Here is a 9,000-nt window from a genome sequence, read left to right as displayed (position 1 = left end):
AGGAGTTGAATCAAGTGCAACTGGACTTGGTATATATCCGTGAAGACGTTTCGCCTCTCATCCAAGAGGCTTCCTCAGTTCGTGCCTTTCTGACTAGACCAAGCTAGTCTGACTGGCTGGTGATAGGACTCAGAATTTATCCTCTAGGAGTCGTTGTCAGAGCTATAGATGTCCATGGCTCTTTTGTGTACCGATGTTTGGCCGCGCCCGTTGTTATCGGAGCTGTTGATTTGCATTTGTTTAGCAGCGACGGTCGTTGGGGATGTTAGTTTCAACTTCATTATTCAGTGGTCATGAGAGTGGTTGGAGCCGTTAGTGACTGACTTGTTGTTCTTGGAGGCTAGGCTTCTTGAGTCTCCTGGGTAGAGATGAAAGGACGGCATTGTAAGTGGGAGATAGGTGGTGTTGCAGACCTCCTCCTCTGTTGAGGGATGGTTTTTCCAGTTTCGCATAGATGGCTTCCTTCACCCCTCTTTCAAACCATCTATCTTCTCTGTCCAAAATGTGTACGTTGCTGTCCTCGAAGGAGTGTGTCTTCTCCTTTAGGTGTAGATAGACTGCTGAGTCTTGTCCTGAGGAGTTTGGCCTTCTGTGTTGGGCCATCCGTTTGTGTAGCGGTTGTTTGGTTTCTCCTATGTCTAGGTCAGTGCAATCCTCATTGCATTGTACAGCATACACCAGATTGCTTTTTCGGGTAGACTGTCTTTGGGGTGAACCAGTCTTTGTCGGAGTGTGTTGCTGGGTTTGAAGTATACCGGGATGTGGTGTTTGTTGAAAATTCTCCTGAGTTTCTCGGAGACCCCAGAAACATACGGGATGACTGTGCTATTCCTTCTGTTCCTTTTCTCCTCGTCGCTCACCTGGTTGGTCTTTTTGAAACGTGTTGCAGTTTTCACAAAGGTCCAACTGGGGTAGCCACAGGTTTTTAAAGCTCCCCTCAGGTGTTTGTGTTCTTCTCATTGGGCCTGAGTGCTGCTGGGCACATTGTCAGCTCTGTGTTGCAAAGTTCTGATGACGCTCAGTTTGTGTTCCAGAGGGTGGTGTGAGTCAAACATCGGTACACAAAAGAGCCACTCATATCTATGGCTCTGTTAGCGACGGGCGTTGGTAAACATCGGGACACAAAGAGCCATGGACATCTATAGCTCTGACAACAACTCCAAGAGGATAAATTCTGAGTCTCATCACCAGCCAGTCAGACTAGCTTGGTCTAGTCAGAAAGGCACGAACTGAGGAAGCCTCTTGGATGAGAGGCGAAACGTCTTCACGGATATATACCAAGTCCAGTTGCACTTGATTCAACTCCTTTGGATAATTTGGTGCTGTGGACAAATGATGGCTAAGAAGTTCATAACAAGACATTAAGGGTGTCTCCAGCTGTGATGAGTGTCTCCAGTTGTTTCATCAAAACTTCCAAACAGGCTTTTCCATAATATCCATCACTTCGATGGATATTCTAATGACTTTGAAGAAACTCCGCAAATGTAACATCAGCGGCTATGCTGTGAGGGAACCGTTTACAGCCCGCTCTTACCCTTGCATGGTGGAGATCCACACCGTACATGGACAGCTTGGCGTTTTACTCCAGATTGAATATTTATGAGGGATGAATCACCTTCACCACCTTCTTTCTACATGTTTTACTCCACAAAGACAAAATCAACATCTATTTTATGAGACTCTGGCATATTTCACTTTAATGATTTAACCTGATCCAATGCTTACAATTAGCCCATGGACACCCTTAATTTGATCCCACTATCAGTATAAAATGTAGCAGTTGTATTCAGTAATATTTCAACTTTTTTTTCACCATTTATTTTTTGGATTTCACCTTTACAATGGTTCTGTCAACTATTGTAAAGGTGAAATTAAAAATAGAAATCCTCATGGCTCATTAGTCCCAGTTTAAACTAGGAATGAAATAAATAAAGAACTGCAAAGCAACTGCATGCTTTGCAGTTCTTTATTTACTTATTTTTCTTCCACCCATTTTTGGACACTTTGTAGCTCCTTCATACTTTTAGCTACTGAAACCATTCAACTATCAAAATGATCAACTCATTAAGGACATTAGTGCTCTCCTTTCAGATTTTTCATATCTTTTGAACTTTTTGAAATATTCAACTTTTTTCAGCCATTTTTTGAATGGGAGTCAATGGGGGACTTTTGCAACCTTTCCACCTCTTTTACTCCTTCATACTTTTAGCCACTGAAACCATTCAGGTGTCAAAATGTTCATCTCTTTAAGCCCATTAAGGCTCACATTTCGGTTTTTTTAAAATCTTTTATACTTTTAGACATATTAAGCTTTTTCTACTTTTTTAAAACAATGGAAGTCAATGGGGAAAGGTTGAAACCCTCATCACATTTGAACTGTATCTCCTCCTTCATTTTTTGAGCTAGAAACCCCATTTAAAGCTTAAACAGCTCAGGGCATTCAGCTCTTTCAGAATCCTATTCAGATTTTAAAAATATTTTAAAGTTTTTGAACAATTCAGCTCTGAAATTTAGCAATTCTGCCATACACTTTGCCTGTTAGAATGTTCAGTCTTATTGTGACATCACATATCAATTTGAAACTCAACTGCCAGCCTAATTACTGTCAACTCTCAACACCTGGTAGATTTGATCAGCTTCTGCCACTTCTTAACTGCTCTTTCTCCCTCTTCAACCTTCCTACCTTCCTTCCTACCTACCTTCTTTCCTTCCTACAACCTTCCTACCTTGCTTCCTACTGTCTTTCATACCTTCCTACAACCCTACTACCTTCCTTCCTACAAGCTTCTTACCTTCCTTCCTACCTTCCTTCATACCTTCCTGCCCTCCTACAATCTTCCTACCTTGCTTCCTACCTACCTTCCTTCCTTCCTACAACCTTCCTACCTTGCTTCCTACCATCCTTCCTACAACCTTCTTACCTTCCTACCTTGCTTCCTACCTTTCTTCCTACCTTCCTTCCTACAACCTTACCTTCCTTCCTACCTTCCTTCCTACAACCTTCCTACCCTTCCTCTTCATCACTACTCTTCATCTTCATCACTACTCTTCATCTTCATCACTACCCTTCCTCTTCATCGCTACTCTTCGTCTTCATCACTATCCTTCCTCTTCATCACGCTTCATCTTCATCACTACCCCTCCTCTCATTCAACCCCTCCTCTCATTCTACCCCTCCTCCTCTCATTCTACCATTCCTCCTCTCATTCTACCCCTCGTTTAATTCTACCCCTCCTCTCATTCTACCCCTCCTCCTCTCATTCTACCTCTCCTCTCATTCTACCCCTCCTCTCATAACAAATATAGACCATATCTTCTGATGTACTGTAGCTATTTTTTCTTCTTTTAGAAGAACAACGTTCAGGTAAGTTTTTGCAGTTCAATGACCTAGGCCTACTTGGGGACTCTTTTACCAGCGGGGGTCACATATTTCAGACTATTCAAACCTTTTCCATACATAAACCATTGCTGCAAATGCTTGCAAGTTTTGTTACAGCCTTGTTGTGTGTGTTTGTAATGGGACTGAGAGCACTTGGAAATGTTTGCACCACTTCCACTTTTTCATACTTTAAACTACAGAAACCATTCAACAATCAAACTATTTATGTATTTAGCATGTTATGGCAAATTTTTCAGTTTTTTATACCTTTAAAACTTTTAAAATATTCAGCCATTTCACATTTCAGTTTTCAGGTATTTCAGGTAGGCTGGTGACTTTCTGACTTTTCCTATTTATCCATTTTCAGCAATGCTTTCGTGATTTCTTTCAGCAGCTCAGCATTCACACGCTTTTTCTGTGGAAAAGCATTTTTCTAGTTACCAATGAGTCCTCCTTGCACAAAACAAGAGGCTTACTTACCCCCTTTTAAATCTACTTTTCATCTGTTCAGTGTCGCTGAGGCCTCGCATTTTCTAATTAAAATATCTGAATCTTGCATATAAGAAAGTGTGGCTGGTCATCACTTCTATTTCATGATTATTTTCTATAATTTCTAAATTTCTTGTCAAGTCCAGTTTATTTGTATTGCTGTAAATCGTCGTTACAGTCTCTGTCAGCAGATAGATGGATACAGTAAGTGACAATGAATTATGCTCTCTATCTGCAGACCCTCGGATTGGATGAGGAAAACTTCACAGAAAAAAAGAAGGAAGCAATGTCTGGAGGAGTGTCGGCAGAGGGATCCATCTTCTACACAAAAGGTCCTGAATGAACAAGGTGGACATGAGGTAACACATTTAGAAATAAAATGCTCAAAGAAGGCATTTACTTAGCTGGCATTCTTATGTTGACTCTTCTCCCCGTTTTATTTGGCATGGTATGGCTAGATTCAAGTTATCATTTTTTGTACTGTATGTGCCCTATTAGAATAATCAATGCAGCCAGGTGGTTATTTCAAAACCCACCTGGCTTCTAATAGCAAAGTGTGAACAGTTTAAGAAAATATCTAAAAACAAATGTTTACCTGACAGGCTAATTGGCTATGTCATCTCTTATAATCATTCAACTGCCCGAAGGCCTCCTGTAGTAGTCTGCAAACATTGGCACAATGTTTTGATATTATTTCATCATTTTTTTGTGCCACATGTCTGGTTTTCTTGCTGATGCAAGCCAGGTTTTGACATCCCGGCATGCTGCAGCGGGTAACCTCTTGTTGTGTTGTTCATCTCAGTGTGGCACTCACCGGTCATGTTATCTACTGAGTTAAAAGTCATTGAATAGAGACCAAATCTGAAACTATACAATATTGTTCATACTGGTGTTATGTAAAGGCAAAAGACGATCTGTGGAAAAGGGTGCAAGAAAAAAGGTGGGTTCTTTAAAAGCATGAAGATGTATTTTTATATTCAGTAGCATGGTTGATTGTTGTGGGCTGGTTAAATGTCTTATTGCGATAGTGAGTCATGATTTAAAACATTAAAACTAGACACGAAGCTAACAGTCACTACTTAACACAGCCGTCCTTGGTCATGGCCTTCATAAACATCATGCAAAAAAGTAGAGCTGCAACAAGGCATCGAACAGTCAGCCATTGCTTCAATTAAATTATCCATTAATTTGTCTTTAGTGGGGGGTTTTTGAATGATAAATTGTGATTATTCAGAAATGTTCTGAATGTATAGATGAGAAAATCGTTTTTGAAAACTTTCATCCCATCACAACTTAAAGATGTGTCTGTTTTACTTCAGCAGTGAAAGATACTGCTCATTACATGGTAAAGTCAAGTCAAGCCATCGTATATTAAATTGCTTGCATCTAAAGATCTGACCAAATACATGACTAATTAAAACAGTGAAACAAGTCTCTTGGTTAAAATACAAATTGCAGGTTAAGAGGTCACAGTGCAAACAGAGACAGAGGTGACGCTCATGAGTTTCAACAAGGAGCGACAATAGATTTGGTCTTGTTTAAATTGCCTCAAACTGGATCAGCCAAAACGTTGTAAAAGATCAGTTTCAGTGATTGCGTTATGTGTGGTTTTCTGCTTACTATACTGGGATTCGTGCACAAAAATTGCTCCACCCCTTACAACTTTTCATTCACAACTGAACAATTATATGGTAAAGCTTTAAAATTGTTTTGTGTTTGTTGTTAAAACCAGATGAACCCTTAGCTTCCTCTGGTCCGCCAAAGCGACAGCGGTTCACATTTCCATGGGAATGGCTTCACCTAGTGTTTGGTCTGAAGTAATGCGTGGCCTTCCAACCTCATCCCCTTTTGGTCAGGCTGAATATTTGGAAACCAAAAAAAACAGAAAAAAGTTATTTTGATATATTGCTCCTAAACAATTCTTTGAAAAGCCAGATTGATTCTGAAAGCCTATTGAAAGAGAAAAACAAATAATCCACTGTTCCTCTCAACAGTAAGCGTTTCAGATGACCTCCGCGGATTAAATAGATGGCACAGTGGGTTATTAGATTAGCAGTGCTGCTTCACATCCAGGGGGTCCTGACTTCTGTCTCGCTCCTACTGTGTCGAATGTGCATGTTCTCCCTCCGTGTTCATACGAGTTTCCTCTGGCTGCTCCTGTCACTCACACAGACTGAAGGCATTTAGAGATTTTGCCCATAGGTGTTGATGGGAATGTAAATGAATGAGTATGTGGGCCCTCTGAAGGACAAGTGACGTTTCCAGAGTGTGCCCTTGCCTACTGTCTGCCGGGATAAACTCCAGCCCCATGTGACCCCGAATAAATGGATACAGAAAAAGGACAAATAAGCTGCATGTTCTGTTGTGGCGGCTCTCTGCAGCGATAAGAAGCTGAACAGCAGAGATTTCCATGAAAACAAACAAGAGTTTAACATTCACAATTTCACCCATGCAGATGCGGAGTATGTTGTTGGACCCCACTGACCATGTTGACTAAAGTTATTACCTTCAAAGATGCTCAGAAAATATTAGATTTTAATATCTGAAGGGCTGTAATATCAATATTACGAGGCTCTATTGTTTATATCTGGATTTCAGCATAGCGGCTTGGACAGGAAGTCAGTGATTTTGTCATGGGTACAGGGACCCACTTTGCTCAGCAGCGCTACTAGTGGCCAAAATCTCAGCAATTCATCTTTAAATCTGCCATGATGAATCACGTCCTCGTGATCAAGAATTGACTCAACTCGGGACAGTTGTGAGACAGGGCCTTACGCACTGATTCTGCATCCCACTGAAAGCTTCATCCAGTGAGAATTCACTGGATAAAGTGAAACAGAAGATTAAGCAAAATAATCCCCTCAGCATCTTCTTTTATATCTTCTTCGTGCCTTCAGAGAGCAGCTGGGCATAAAAGGACAGGTAAGTGAGGAGGGACTTCAGCAGGTCTACTCTGACATGATATTCCTGATCCACCACTTCCAGAAGAAAGGGTGGACCTGCTTTCACAGACGTTGAATGCGGAGATGTTTGTGGTGGAGATAGCAGTCCGATGCAGAAACATTGCTGGCTGATGCGACAGTCATTAAGTTGAACAGGAAACCACGACCACACAGATCTCTGCTGTCGGTGAATCCCTTATGGAATTTCCTATCACTTCTAACAATTTGTGCAATAGCAGATCTCCCATAATGCACCTGTGTTGTTCATTCATATGCTGGTAGCACTGTCCATCAGCGGCACATATGTCTTATAGGGAGGGGGGAACGCCATATCCTTATCCCCCATTTATTCCACTCTCCGCAGCTGTGTGATATGTATGCCAGCACTGCTTCTAAAGAACATGAAAGATCACATTTTAAAATAAGAGTAACATGTGGACCAAAATGAACGATTTTCTTGCTGCATAGTATGCACTTAATATTTCAACTAAGGTTTTTGGAATGTAAATTCATGCAAAGGATTTTGTGGCGCTATCTCCATGTCTTTCAGGCTGGTGTAAAAATTTATTTGCAAGTTTCAACAAAAGTGCCAAACTTTGCTGGGCGATCATTTTACCCTCAATCTGCTGTTTCCTGTGCATGAAATTGATTCAGGGGCAACAGTTACAGCTAGAGTTGATGCTCTAATGTAATGGTCCCAATTTGCTTGGATTGTCTGCATTCATTCAACATTAAAAACTGAAAAGCATGGGAATAGTGCCACTTTTTATTCCCTATGTGACAAAAACTAATTGTCGCTGTGTAATTAAAGGCATCATTGAACATAAATGACAAGAGATTATGTGTTTGAGTGGAAGCAAACTGGTGTGTGTATTAAGACAGTAAAGCTCAATATCAGAGTCATGCATGAAGATTCTGTGATGTAAGTTTTGAATATTAGAAGATGGTATACCGACATAATAACGTTTATGGTATAAGCTTGCTAAGCACGAAATAAGCAACATACTGAGTCTAGAAAACATGAAGATCGTTCCATGACCTTGCTGGCATATCCTCCCTACATCCAAAGCAGCCTCTCATTGAACACTGCATAAAGTAAAGGGGTGTGTGTAAATTCTGTGCGTCTGTACGTGGATAGCATGCATGCCGGGGAAGCTCTGTGGGGTGTGTATGAAAAGTGAACCACTTGTTTTACATTTGTTTTGAGTCATCTTCACGTTATTACATTTGCCCTGTTAACGTTCTCTGAATTCTGACAGTGACACACAAGTGTTGTGAAGCTGAGATGTTTGAATGAAGCATACATTGAAGATGCATCCTCTGGGGTGAGTGCAGCTGGATATTTGTGAGGGGCAAATAAGCAGTGTGACATTTTAGGGCTGTGACATTTTAACCCTAACCCTAACCCTGAGAGTTTGAGATGGAATGTACAGTCTAAGGAGATCAGACAGGTAAGATGGGGCAAGCCCATTTAGGATTTTATAAGTCAGCAGAAGCACCTTGAAGTCTGATCTAACATGGATAGGAAGTCAATGAGGAGGCAAGAATTTGTGTAATGTGGTCAAATGTTCTAGTTTTAGTTATGAATCTAGCTGCAGCATTTTCTAGATGCCTTTCTACAACAGTCAGTACGCCTTGTCACCTGTGGAGTTGGCATGTTCTTCTATTCTGGCCACTCTGGTTTTGCCCACAGTCTGAAGACATGTGTTTCTTGGTGAAGGAGAGACTAGCAGAGGCTGTGATCTGCCCACAGAGATGAATGTTGTGTCAGTAATTGTGAGTGGAGGCTTTGTGATGGATGATGTATCCACACCTTCTACCCCACTGGCTGCTGGGATAGCCCCCCACCCCCACCCATCATGTTTGATTTTCATATCAAGTAACACAGCCAATAATTTAATTAAGTGAGCGAGGGATAATAAATGAATGCATATACTTTAAATATGGCAAGTTTGGAGACAAATATTCAATATTATCATACAGTTATACTATTAATTATGAATATTGACTCTTAATAAACAAATGAATAAAGAAATATATTTGACTATGAAATGACAGATGCTGTTGTAATTTGGACAGCCATTAAGAACGCTGCAACGAAAACAGTTCAGCTGAGGACTTTTATTATTAAAAATATAATCCAGAAATTAGCATTCACATGTATTTCCTTGTGGCTTCTTCTTCCTGAAA

The sequence above is a fragment of the Lampris incognitus genome, chromosome 14 (genome assembly GCF_029633865.1).
Source record: "Lampris incognitus isolate fLamInc1 chromosome 14, fLamInc1.hap2, whole genome shotgun sequence".
Taxonomy (NCBI): Eukaryota; Metazoa; Chordata; class Actinopteri; order Lampriformes; family Lampridae; genus Lampris; species Lampris incognitus.
This window is presented reverse-complemented; position numbering follows the sequence as displayed.